A 10,336-nucleotide genomic window follows, 5' to 3' on the forward strand; every position below is an offset into this window, starting at 1 on the left:
CCTCTCTGCTGAGGAAAGGCTGAGAGCCCTGGGGCTGTTCAGGCTGGAGAGGAGAAGGCTGAGAGGGGATCCCATCAATGCTGATCAATATCTAAAGGGTGGGTGGCAAGAGGACGGGGCTGGACTCTTCTCAGCGGTACCCAGTGACAGGACAAGGGGCAATGGGTACAAACTGGAACACGGGAAATTTCCTCAACATGAGGAAAAACTTCTTTGAGGGTGCCAGTCTCCTTCTCTGGAGATATTCAAACCCTGCCTGGACGCGATCCTGTGCAACCTGCTCTGGGTGACCCTGCTTTGCCAGGGGGGGTGGACTAGATGATATCCAAAGGTCCCTTCCAACCCCTACTATTCTGTGATTCTGTGATTCAGTGAAATACTACAATTTAATTGACCGCTGTCTTGCTGGGGATGGGCCTGGAGGCACAGGCAGACCCCTTGAAAAGTGCTGGACACCGGTCATGCTCTGCCTTCCCATTTTGTCACTCCTCGAGGGTGAACACCTTGGAATTGGCTCTGCTGGGACTGCTGGAGCCAAACGGGGAGTGAGGCCCCAGAAGACTGATTTAAAATCCCAGGATTTTAAAACAAATGCTATTTTTGAGCTCTTCCCACACACACAACTCAACATCTCCGGCAGATCGCCTCCAGCTGACAACCCTGAGCTCATGGTGGCTGCCGCCTCCGCTCTCTCCCTGCCCTCGGGCTCATTTCCATCCTGCCAGGTGCCTGGGGATGAATTTTAAAACCTGAAGCTAAACATATAGTCAGGTAGTCAGCATAGAGTTATTGAGATAACCTGAGATAAATTTTCAGCTAAATGTAGAACAAATTCTGAGTTAAGAAATCTGTACATGGAGGTTAAGATATTATCCTGGCCTGGAGGCTGATCATTAATTCATACACCTCCTTCTCAGAGGGGTAGGATCAGTCTGTTTTGAGGATGGATGTGGAACAAGATTTTGGAGGATTTGTTATACCTTAGTTGTACTAATCTAGCAAGCAACAGATTGGTGAGATCCAGCAGCCAGAGATGAGAAATCAGTGTTTAGCCACAAGAGCAGTTAACCACTCCTTCAGAGCTAGGAGATGCTCTGCCATGTAGGATCTGTAAAACAGTCTTTTGAAACGGTATGCAGCATCTCTTTCTCTAGATCCAGCTCAAGCAGAAATTATTGTGCTGGAGGCAGGCACCAGTAAGTGAAACTTGGTGTCAGACTATATCATCATACGTTCTACTTGGAGCTTAAAATCAAGAGGGATGTTTGACCAGAGTGTCAGAACAGAGTGTCAGTCCGGAGAGATGCAGCCTGGAGTAGCAGAGATAAAAGGTCAGCATATGCCTGCACAGTGCTTGCCTTCATGCTATGCGCTCCTCATTTCCCAACAGGCACATCAAATCAGTCTCTGCATCCACCTCGTGTTGATTTTCCAAGTATATATATGAAATCTCTGACAGTATTGAAGACTGTTGAAAAAAAAATTTGTGACACTTTATTTTTTTTAAGGTATTCTTTTACATGCAGGGAAAACAAAGGTAAAAATTGCATATTGAAATTAAACTTTATATCACAAATGATGGAAAATACCACACAGTATGTACTGTTATACCATAGGGTTATGACATAAGTATACATTCTTAGTTTTTGAATATTGACAGATATATTGAGTTGCTCTCCATGTTAATGTTCTTCATATATTTTTTCCTTTTAAATAAGTATTTTAAAATAGGAAAAAGGAGTTAAAATAGAGAAAATAAAACCCATCAACTTTGTAAATGTGTAAACAAGAGCAAGGTACATCACGTGGCTCAGGAATAACGTACAAATAGACTTATGACAGTAACTGTGGTAAGTAACATAGTAACCACTGTTTCAGAATAAGCAGAATAATTTGTAGAGCAGAGGCTTGGAAAACGAGTATGTCATCCCGATGTGTGAGCATGTGGTTCCATCACACAATGGTGGTACTATCTAGAACGTGCTGTAAGAATGCACCAAAGACACCCAGAATGTACCTGGGCAAGGTCCTGAGCAACCTAATGTAATGTTGGTGTTGCCTCTGCTTTGAGTGGGGTGGGACTAGAGACCTCCAGAGGTCTTTACGCCTCTGATCTAAATTGTGCTTTGAGTCTATGTTAAAGTCCACAGAGCTAGACTCCTTGACTTGACATAATGGGACTTGTGGTCCTATCCTTGTAGTGTCCTCTGGGATTGCATAAAAAGGTCTCAGGTAGTACAGTATGGTGAAGAAACTTGGGAGAACCTTATCTGTAGGCTTCCTTTTGGGTTGCTCGCTCAAGCTTGCTCAGACTTAGAGACCTCTTGCCACTGGGACAGTGCCAGGCCAGGAAGTGGAGGAGCCGCCTGTGTTGTGGCATATTGGAGGAGGCATTTGGGATGTGGTGGGATGATGTCTGCCACTGAAGTAGTGTAGGTGCTTTGGGTGGTATGGCTTTTGGAGTAGATGGTACTGAATCTCAGGTGCAGCAGACCTGTTCAGGCCAGCCAAGACCTGGCTCCCTGTGCCCCCAGGACTACCCTGCAGAATGGCCTGAATGAAACACAGCACTCAGGGTGACTGAGGTGTTCTCCTGTCCGTGTGCTAGGACAGCAGGGAAGCCGTTACCCAGCAGAAGCACTGTCTTGGCTCACCAGAGCTGCAGTACGTCCTAGCTCAGTGTCTCCTGCATAAGCCATGCTGGAAGGCTGCTGTTACACTGCCACTCATGCTGCAAATCAAATCTGCTTTGCCCCAGAATTAATATACAGAGACTATATCTCCAGGTCATGTAGGCTAAGTACACTGAGATGAGATCCCCATGAAGCCCAACATCTCAGGCTGTATTCCAGCCCTTCTCTCAAACATACTCAGTCTTTCTCCTTAGAAAGGCAAGTCAGGCTGGTTCACTTGGGACCAACAGTTCAGAACCCAAATTCACAGCCTGAGACAGTTTGCATTTACTGTTTCTTGTGGATCATGGTTGCAATCTCTCCTGTCCCTTCCTTACTGTCCTGTACTTCAGTGATAAAAGTTTTCAGAGCTGCCATTGGCCATCAGAGTAATCTGAGAAATGTGATATTTTCACAACTGGCTGTGTGTTTCGGAAAGAGGACTGATATGGCTGAGATGAGCATAACTCTATCATAGGGAGTTCAAGAAACAGATAAATGGATTTTTGAAGAGCTGAGGGTGCCTCAAAGACAAATAAGACAGGGCCAACCAGACTTGTCTGCCTTAATATACCCTGAGAGCTTGCAGTGTCAACGTGAGTCGCAGGTGCTAGTCTGTGGTGTCAGAAGAATAAAGATGTGCAGGAACTCTAGAGAGACAAAATAGATGTGCCCAGGAGATATCAACAAGAGCTTTAGTCTGAATACAGGCAAAAACATTACAAACCAATTTTGATTTGTGAGAAAAGTGATTTTATTTTAAATACCTCTTAAGTTATAAAAAGTCTTTTGGAGACTTAAATGCAACAGGGCTAATGTACTGTTAAACATTAGACTGATGGCTTTCATTGTTCATTCTCAGAGAAAATATTTTATGTTAAACATTCTTTTGATTTCCCACACCCTATCCAGTTTTGCATACTAGATCTTAAAACCCCAAACTCCAAAATGTAGCATTTTTATGCTTAATAGCTTCCATTTTTTTCTGGATTCTCATACCTTTGGTCCCACAGTAGACAAATTCATCACGCTTGCTAGACACACAGAATTGTGCTGTTGTTATGGGAGGAGGAATGGTTTTGGGAAGGCAGAGGAAGAAAGGTTGGAACTGGGTCGACCGTAAGTCACTTAGGTCAGAACTGACAAAAGCCACCAGATTTGGGAACATCCTCTAGAGGATGGATCTAGAGGATGTTTATGCTCTACAGGGTAGTCCTCTGCCAGCTAGAGGCACTGAAAGGCTACAGCTACTACAGTGCCTACTGGCTTCAGCTAGGCATTGCATCGAGCTGCTCATCTGAGGACATGTGAGTCTGTTTCCAATTCTTGTGCTGCAGTTTCTAGGAGAAAAAGTCAGTTACTGCATTTCAGCTCTTGTTACAAGCCCTGGGTTAAGAAATGTCTTTATTCTTTTCCAGTCCACTGCCTAATGGATGTTCTTCAGTTGAAAACAAGGCAAGGTTTGCAGGAACAAGTGATTTCTTACATCAGAACAACTGACGTTCCTGGAAAAACAGGTCAGTGTTTGGACACTCAAGTTCTCTGTGAAGCCTGGGGCAGAAGCAGGCTGCTCCAGATTCTTCTTCAGCAGTGGTTTACCAGTTTGGGATGGGCAAGATTATTGTGGCTGCGATCATGGAAGAGCCCCGGCTCTTTGATCCTCCAGTTCTTTACCTGTTGATTTACAACCTGGCTTTACTGTGGAGCAAGCCAACTGGATCCCTGGGTGAGAAACTGATGCTCGCTGTCAGTGGAGTAGGGGAAAAGGGAACCAGGCTGGGCTCCATCCTCAAGAGGTAGCAGCGTTGTGACTGTCACTGTTGTGGCCCATGTTCACCCATAGGTCTCCCAAAATATTCCACAGTACTTTCCACTTTTCCTTTTATGCTCTCAATGTTTCAATACCCCTTCACAAAAGTCTATGAAGAAAACATGACAACCCTCCCTGTGATTTTCTGCTTTGCAGAGAAGAAGTTCTATCACTGTTTCTCATGTTGTCTTCTTCCAAGAAGCTTGCTGGAGCTGTGAGGAGAGCTGGGAGCCTCCAGCTGTCTGGTGATAGATCAGCATGGCAGCACAAGGTCACTTCCCTGGATATTGTCCAGGATGGATGCATCTGAGGGCCATGTAGATATACATAATAATAAAAAAAACAACTCAGGTTAGTAACAAGACTGCAACTGTCCTTCTGGGGCAGCATGTCTTTTCATGACTGGTATGTGAAATCTGTGGGAGTCTTCCAATGAGCCTCTGGTGATACTTTGTAAATGAACTATCTATGTCATAGACTTCTCTAAGTCTATGACAAGATAGACTTAGAGAGGGTAAGGAAGAACCTCAGGCATGGGTCTTAAAAGTCATCAGTACTTTAGACTTGGGAGTCAAACAGGAGCCCTCCTAGCCAGATGTAAGGCCTGTGTCAAGACTGGGATGATTTCCATGATCTGAACTTTTCAAACATCCATAAGTACATGCTCAGGAGGAGGACCGTGTGTGTGTGGGCGCTAATAGCATGAACAGGGAGGGCAGAGGGCAAAGAAACATGACTCGGCCTAGGGTGGATATGCTGTTGGAGGTGATGGTAACTGTCTGCAGCCAAGATAAGGAGTCAGGAGGATGCATGTCCCCTGACTGAGTAGACATCCCCACACTGTCATCTCAGAGCTTTGCCTTCTCTGGTCGGAGAAGCAACAATTCTGGGCAAGGCTCATGTCGGGGACACTTCTCCTTTCAGAAGGAGCAACCACGCAAGACTGGCTAGAGTTTCAGTTTAGCAACATGATGCATCACATGCAGGGCCTTTGCTGATTTACTGGGTCACGATCAAGTGCATCTCCAAGAGAAGCTGCACCTGACCCATCATGGCTGTCTTTCTTTTAGGGCTACCCCCCACATCTTCCTTTGATGATACTTTTTTCTGTAGGGGACTGATAGCTGAGAGGGAGTCAGTGGTGGCCTGGCTCACTGATGGACCATCACAGATGATCAGTTTGGGCTTGTTGCAGTCTGTAAGCATGGAAACATTTATAGCAGATTCATTTTTTTTTCCTCCATGAACTGCAGGGTGGTGTTATCTTCAGCTGTCTGCAATATGACTCTGCAGCTGGAGTCAGCACTGGAAATCCCATGATTATGATTGTCTTCTTTTTGCTCTTCATGGCATAAAATGGGGTCTGTCGTCCAATGAATGTAGACTTAATAGGGAAAATACTCACAAATCCAACATCACTCAGTTTAAATCAAATCTCTGGTCCTCCCCGAAGACACCATTACATAACCATTATGTAAACTGTCTCAAAAAAATCTATGAAATGCCTCTTGTAAAAATACCACACCTCCATCATGGAGCTATTGTGAAAACACACAGAAGAGGCCAAAAATATTGCCAAGGAGCTATCAAGAGGAAGCCGAAATCCCCACAAAGGAGCCGTTGTAAATAGGACCATAAATATTGAGGGATCATTGTATGAATCCCTTCAAAAGGCCCCCATGAGAACGCATCCAGAAATCATACAAAAGATTTTAATACTGCATGCTTTGTGGGATTTTTTGGTTGGGTTTGTTGGTTTTTTTTTTTATGGTCCTTTTAATGGGGTGTTTATGGCTATGCTTTGACATTACAGATCACTTCCAAAATGGCTTCTATGTGGTGTTATTTGGGGCAATTTTAGAGTCACCAAGATGTTCACAGTAAATCCATATGGTTTGACTCTAGGGCAGCTTCACAACTGCCTTGACAATTTTCACAATTGTTTCATCAGTAATGCCCTATGGGCATTTTTTAAATGTCCCTTCGATGGGATCACTGAGACATTTGATAAATTGCTTTGGTGGGGCCTTAGATCTATATATTTTCAAAACTGCCTTTGGCTGTGGTTTCTAGTGTGCTGAATCTGTAGTTCAGAATTTTTTCCAGCTTTCAGAGGAGTCACAGAATGGTTCCTGGTCTGGGGCTTTGGATGATTTTTCAAATTCTTCTTGGCTCTGTCTCTTAGGTGAGGTCTTTGAGTAAATTTAAAATAACTTTTGGATATCAAGATTCCAGAGTTGGGGAGTGTCTTCAGGAATATTGTAAGAAATGTCTCACAAGTGTGATCTGAGAAGCACTTTAAAAGGCATCCGATGATACCTTATGCTCATCTTCAAAATGGCGTGTCTTTGCGGTGTGATTTAGATGTTTGTTGGATGTGATCTGACAGGTACTTTCAGAATGTTCTGTGAGCCCATGTGCAAAAGAGATCTTCTACAGACATTGATAAGGATGATACAATGATAAGTTATAAGGGTGTGATATAGTGATAGCCATAAAGATGCAGTGTGATGCGCTACTGTAGAAGTGTCCACACACCACGCGAGGGCAGAGTAGCTCCAGGTCTGCTCTAGCAGCTCTACAAAGAAAGGATCTTCCCAGCATCAGTGTTTTAAGAACTGTATAAACTCTGTGCGTGTATGCATGTGTGTGTGTGTGACACTGGAAAGACCCCTGGTATTTCTTCTGAAGCAAACAAGCAGGAGCTAATGGTCACTCTTAGCTTGTCAGACATCCAGATGGGGCAATATCTGAGTATTGTCATGTCATGTCCAATACAAGGTTTCTCAGCACTTTATCCAGTCTGGGTCTGAAACATCAAAGGAAGTGGCACTGTTTTGACATCTGTACATGGGAGCATGTATGACACACAAGCTATACCATCCATGTGGCGGGATGGCTGTAGAAGCATGTCCTTTCTGCTGTATGGCAGGGTGTGCTATGAGAGTCCAGCGTCCCTCACCTGTTCCCCAAGATTGAATTCCCGGGCATCCACACTGGAAAGTGGAGGAGTGGTGATCCCCCAACAACACCAAATAGTGCTTGTGAGCACAGGATCTGGAAACTGTTCCAGTGCCTGGGGCCTGAGATGATGCTCTTGTTGCTCACTGAGGAGCCCACCTGCTGGCTGTCATAGCATGCACTGGAGTTGCTACCACTGGAACCAGCCTCTTTTCACCTTCTGCCACACATTTAACCCCTGTTCTTGTTTCATAACCCATTTTACCTGACTTTGCTCTCAATGGTCATGCAGTTGTACCTTAGGGGATATTTACTCACGTCTGCACTACTGGTGGTTGGGCACTGAGGGGAGAGCATGCCTTTGATGGCTTGTGAGGAAGTGACTGTGGGACCTAACGTGTCTCTGCCTCTCTCTTGCCTTCATCTTTATAGAGTGGGTTTTCACCCAAATCAAGACCCGTGGTTTCACACATAACCTTCACTCTTTACCTCTTCCATGGAATACCATGATGTGTGTGTAATCTGTACTTTTTCCCTTGCATTTTCCTTGTTTGTGGGGAGGGCTGGAGTGCCAGACTCAGATGTCCAAGTGATTATATGGGACAAGTAATGAAAAGAGAAGGATGGTGGTGTACCTAAAAGGCTAAAGTAAGAGGACCAGAGTGGGGTTGGTGCACAGAACATCCCTAGCTTGCCCAGCACTCCTTGGAGGGGTCTGGTGTGTGCTGCCCAGGAGTTCTCTGTCACCAGATTGGAGGACACACAGAAAAGAATTAGATCCTGCAGTTGTGGGGAGCTGTTTTCCCCCCTTCCCCTGCAACTGAGTTTTATTCTTCTGGTATTAGGGTCAACCAGTATGATGAGGGCCCCAATGCAGTTGATGCAGAGATCTCATGATTTTGTGAGGCTTCAGACAGGGATTTCATAGGCCAGAAGATGAGGGGAAAAAAGCATAGAGCCTCACCACGAGGTCTAACTGTCATTTAATTTTTGATGAAAGTGCTGGGCAGGCCAGCTAGGGAAGCTGATGGATCTACTAGTAATGCATAAAGAAGAACTGGTTTGGGATGGGATGGTTGATGGCAGCTTTGCCTGCTGGATTCCTAACTTGGTGGATTTGGGGAAAGTGAGGAAGGCAAGCAGCAGAGTAACAACTCTGACACCAGGAAATCAGACTTTGGCATATTCAGGGGTTAGGTGAGCAATAGAGGCTGCCCTCAGAGGGCAAATCTGCCCAGGAAAGCTGCTAAATCTTCAAGGATGACCTCCACAAACAGGAAAAAGGCCCAGCCTGATCTGCAGGAAGTCAAGCAAGCATGGCAGGAGGCCAGTGTGGATGAACAGGGAACTCATGACTAAGCTCAAATAAAAAAAAATTAAGTGCACAGAAAGTGAAAGCAGGGATGGGCTGCCCAGAAGGAACATAGAAGCACTGCTTGAGTGTGCAGGGGTGGAGTTAGGAAGCGTTGGCTGAATGGGTTGTGTGTCCTATTGACAAAGGACATACAAAAGTCCCCAGGCTTCACTAGCATAGCCTCCCTGGTCTTCATGCCTAGTGACAGAGTTTGGGAGAGAGAGGTACATTAGAAGAAGATAAACTTAGAGTTTATTTAAGGAACTGGACATACACAACCCTGTGATCCCAGGCACGATATACCTGAGAGCACTGAGGGAGCTGGTTGATGTCGTTGCAAGGCCATTCTACATCATCTTTGAAAACTCTTGGCAGCTGCGGAAGGATCTTGATGACTGCCATGAAAAAGGCAAGTATCACACCCATCTTCAAAAAGGGCAAGAAGAAGGGTCCAGAAAATGACAGACCGATCAACTTCGTCTTGGTCCCTGGGAAAGTTTTGGAGCAGATCCTCCTGGAAACCATGTCCAAGGATGTGAAGGCACACAGAGGACAAGAAGGTGACTGGGAACAGTCACCGTGGCTTTACTAAATGTAAATCTTCCCAATTACCTTCCACAATGAGAAGACTGGCTTTTGAGAGGTTTCTGACACAGTTTCCCATACATAGTTGTAGCAATGCTGCTGCAATGAGGGTTAACCACATTCAACCACAAGTTCAGCTGCCATGTGAAGGGAAGTGTTTGTTCATCTCTACCTGTTTCTTAGGAGGTCACACCTGAAGTATTGTTTCCACTTTGGGGTCCTCCAGCATAAGAAAGATGTAGACATCTAGGAATGAGTCTGGACGAGGTGGTTGTGGGCTGAAGCACAGGACATGAGGAGAGGCTGATAGAGCTGGATTTCAGCTTGGAGGAAAGAAAGGGAAAGGGAAATCTTGCTGTCTGCAACTACCTCCTGTGTGGCCATGTCAGAGGTGCACATTGAAAAGGCAAGAGGTTGTGGACACAAATTTCATCAAGGGAAATTCTGCTGCAAAATTTTTCCCCATTTGAGTGGTGCAGCTGTGGGACAGGTACCTGGGAGCTGGTAGTATCCTCATCCTTGATGAGTTTCACAACTTAACTGACAAGGTGCTGAGCAACGTGATCTTGCTTTGGGGTTAGTCCTGTTTGGTGTAGGGAGTTAGACTGGAGCTTTCTAGAGGGCTGGTTTGACCAAAATTATGTAGATTTCTTTCACCTCTCTGCACACAGGGCTCTATTCTAGTTTTATCTAAACATCCTATTGAAGACCATAAAAGCTCCAGCACTTATGTTTAATTTTTGTATGTTATACTATAGTTTTGGTAGGGTTTTTTTTGTATTTAAGTTTTCTCTGTCCAGAAACTCTCCAAGACTTTTGGACAGGTTGGTTGCTGTTATAATCTATCTGGGATAGTATAAATTATTTCAAAATCATAAATTGACATTAAGAGATTTTCTGTTTGGTGGTGTTGTGTTTACTAACATGTCTTTATATTTTGCTTACAGGGTTTTT

Source organism: Charadrius vociferus, unplaced genomic scaffold (genome assembly GCF_000708025.1).
Source record: "Charadrius vociferus isolate BGI_N301 unplaced genomic scaffold, ASM70802v2 scaffold333, whole genome shotgun sequence".
Classification (NCBI taxonomy): Eukaryota; Metazoa; Chordata; class Aves; order Charadriiformes; family Charadriidae; genus Charadrius; species Charadrius vociferus.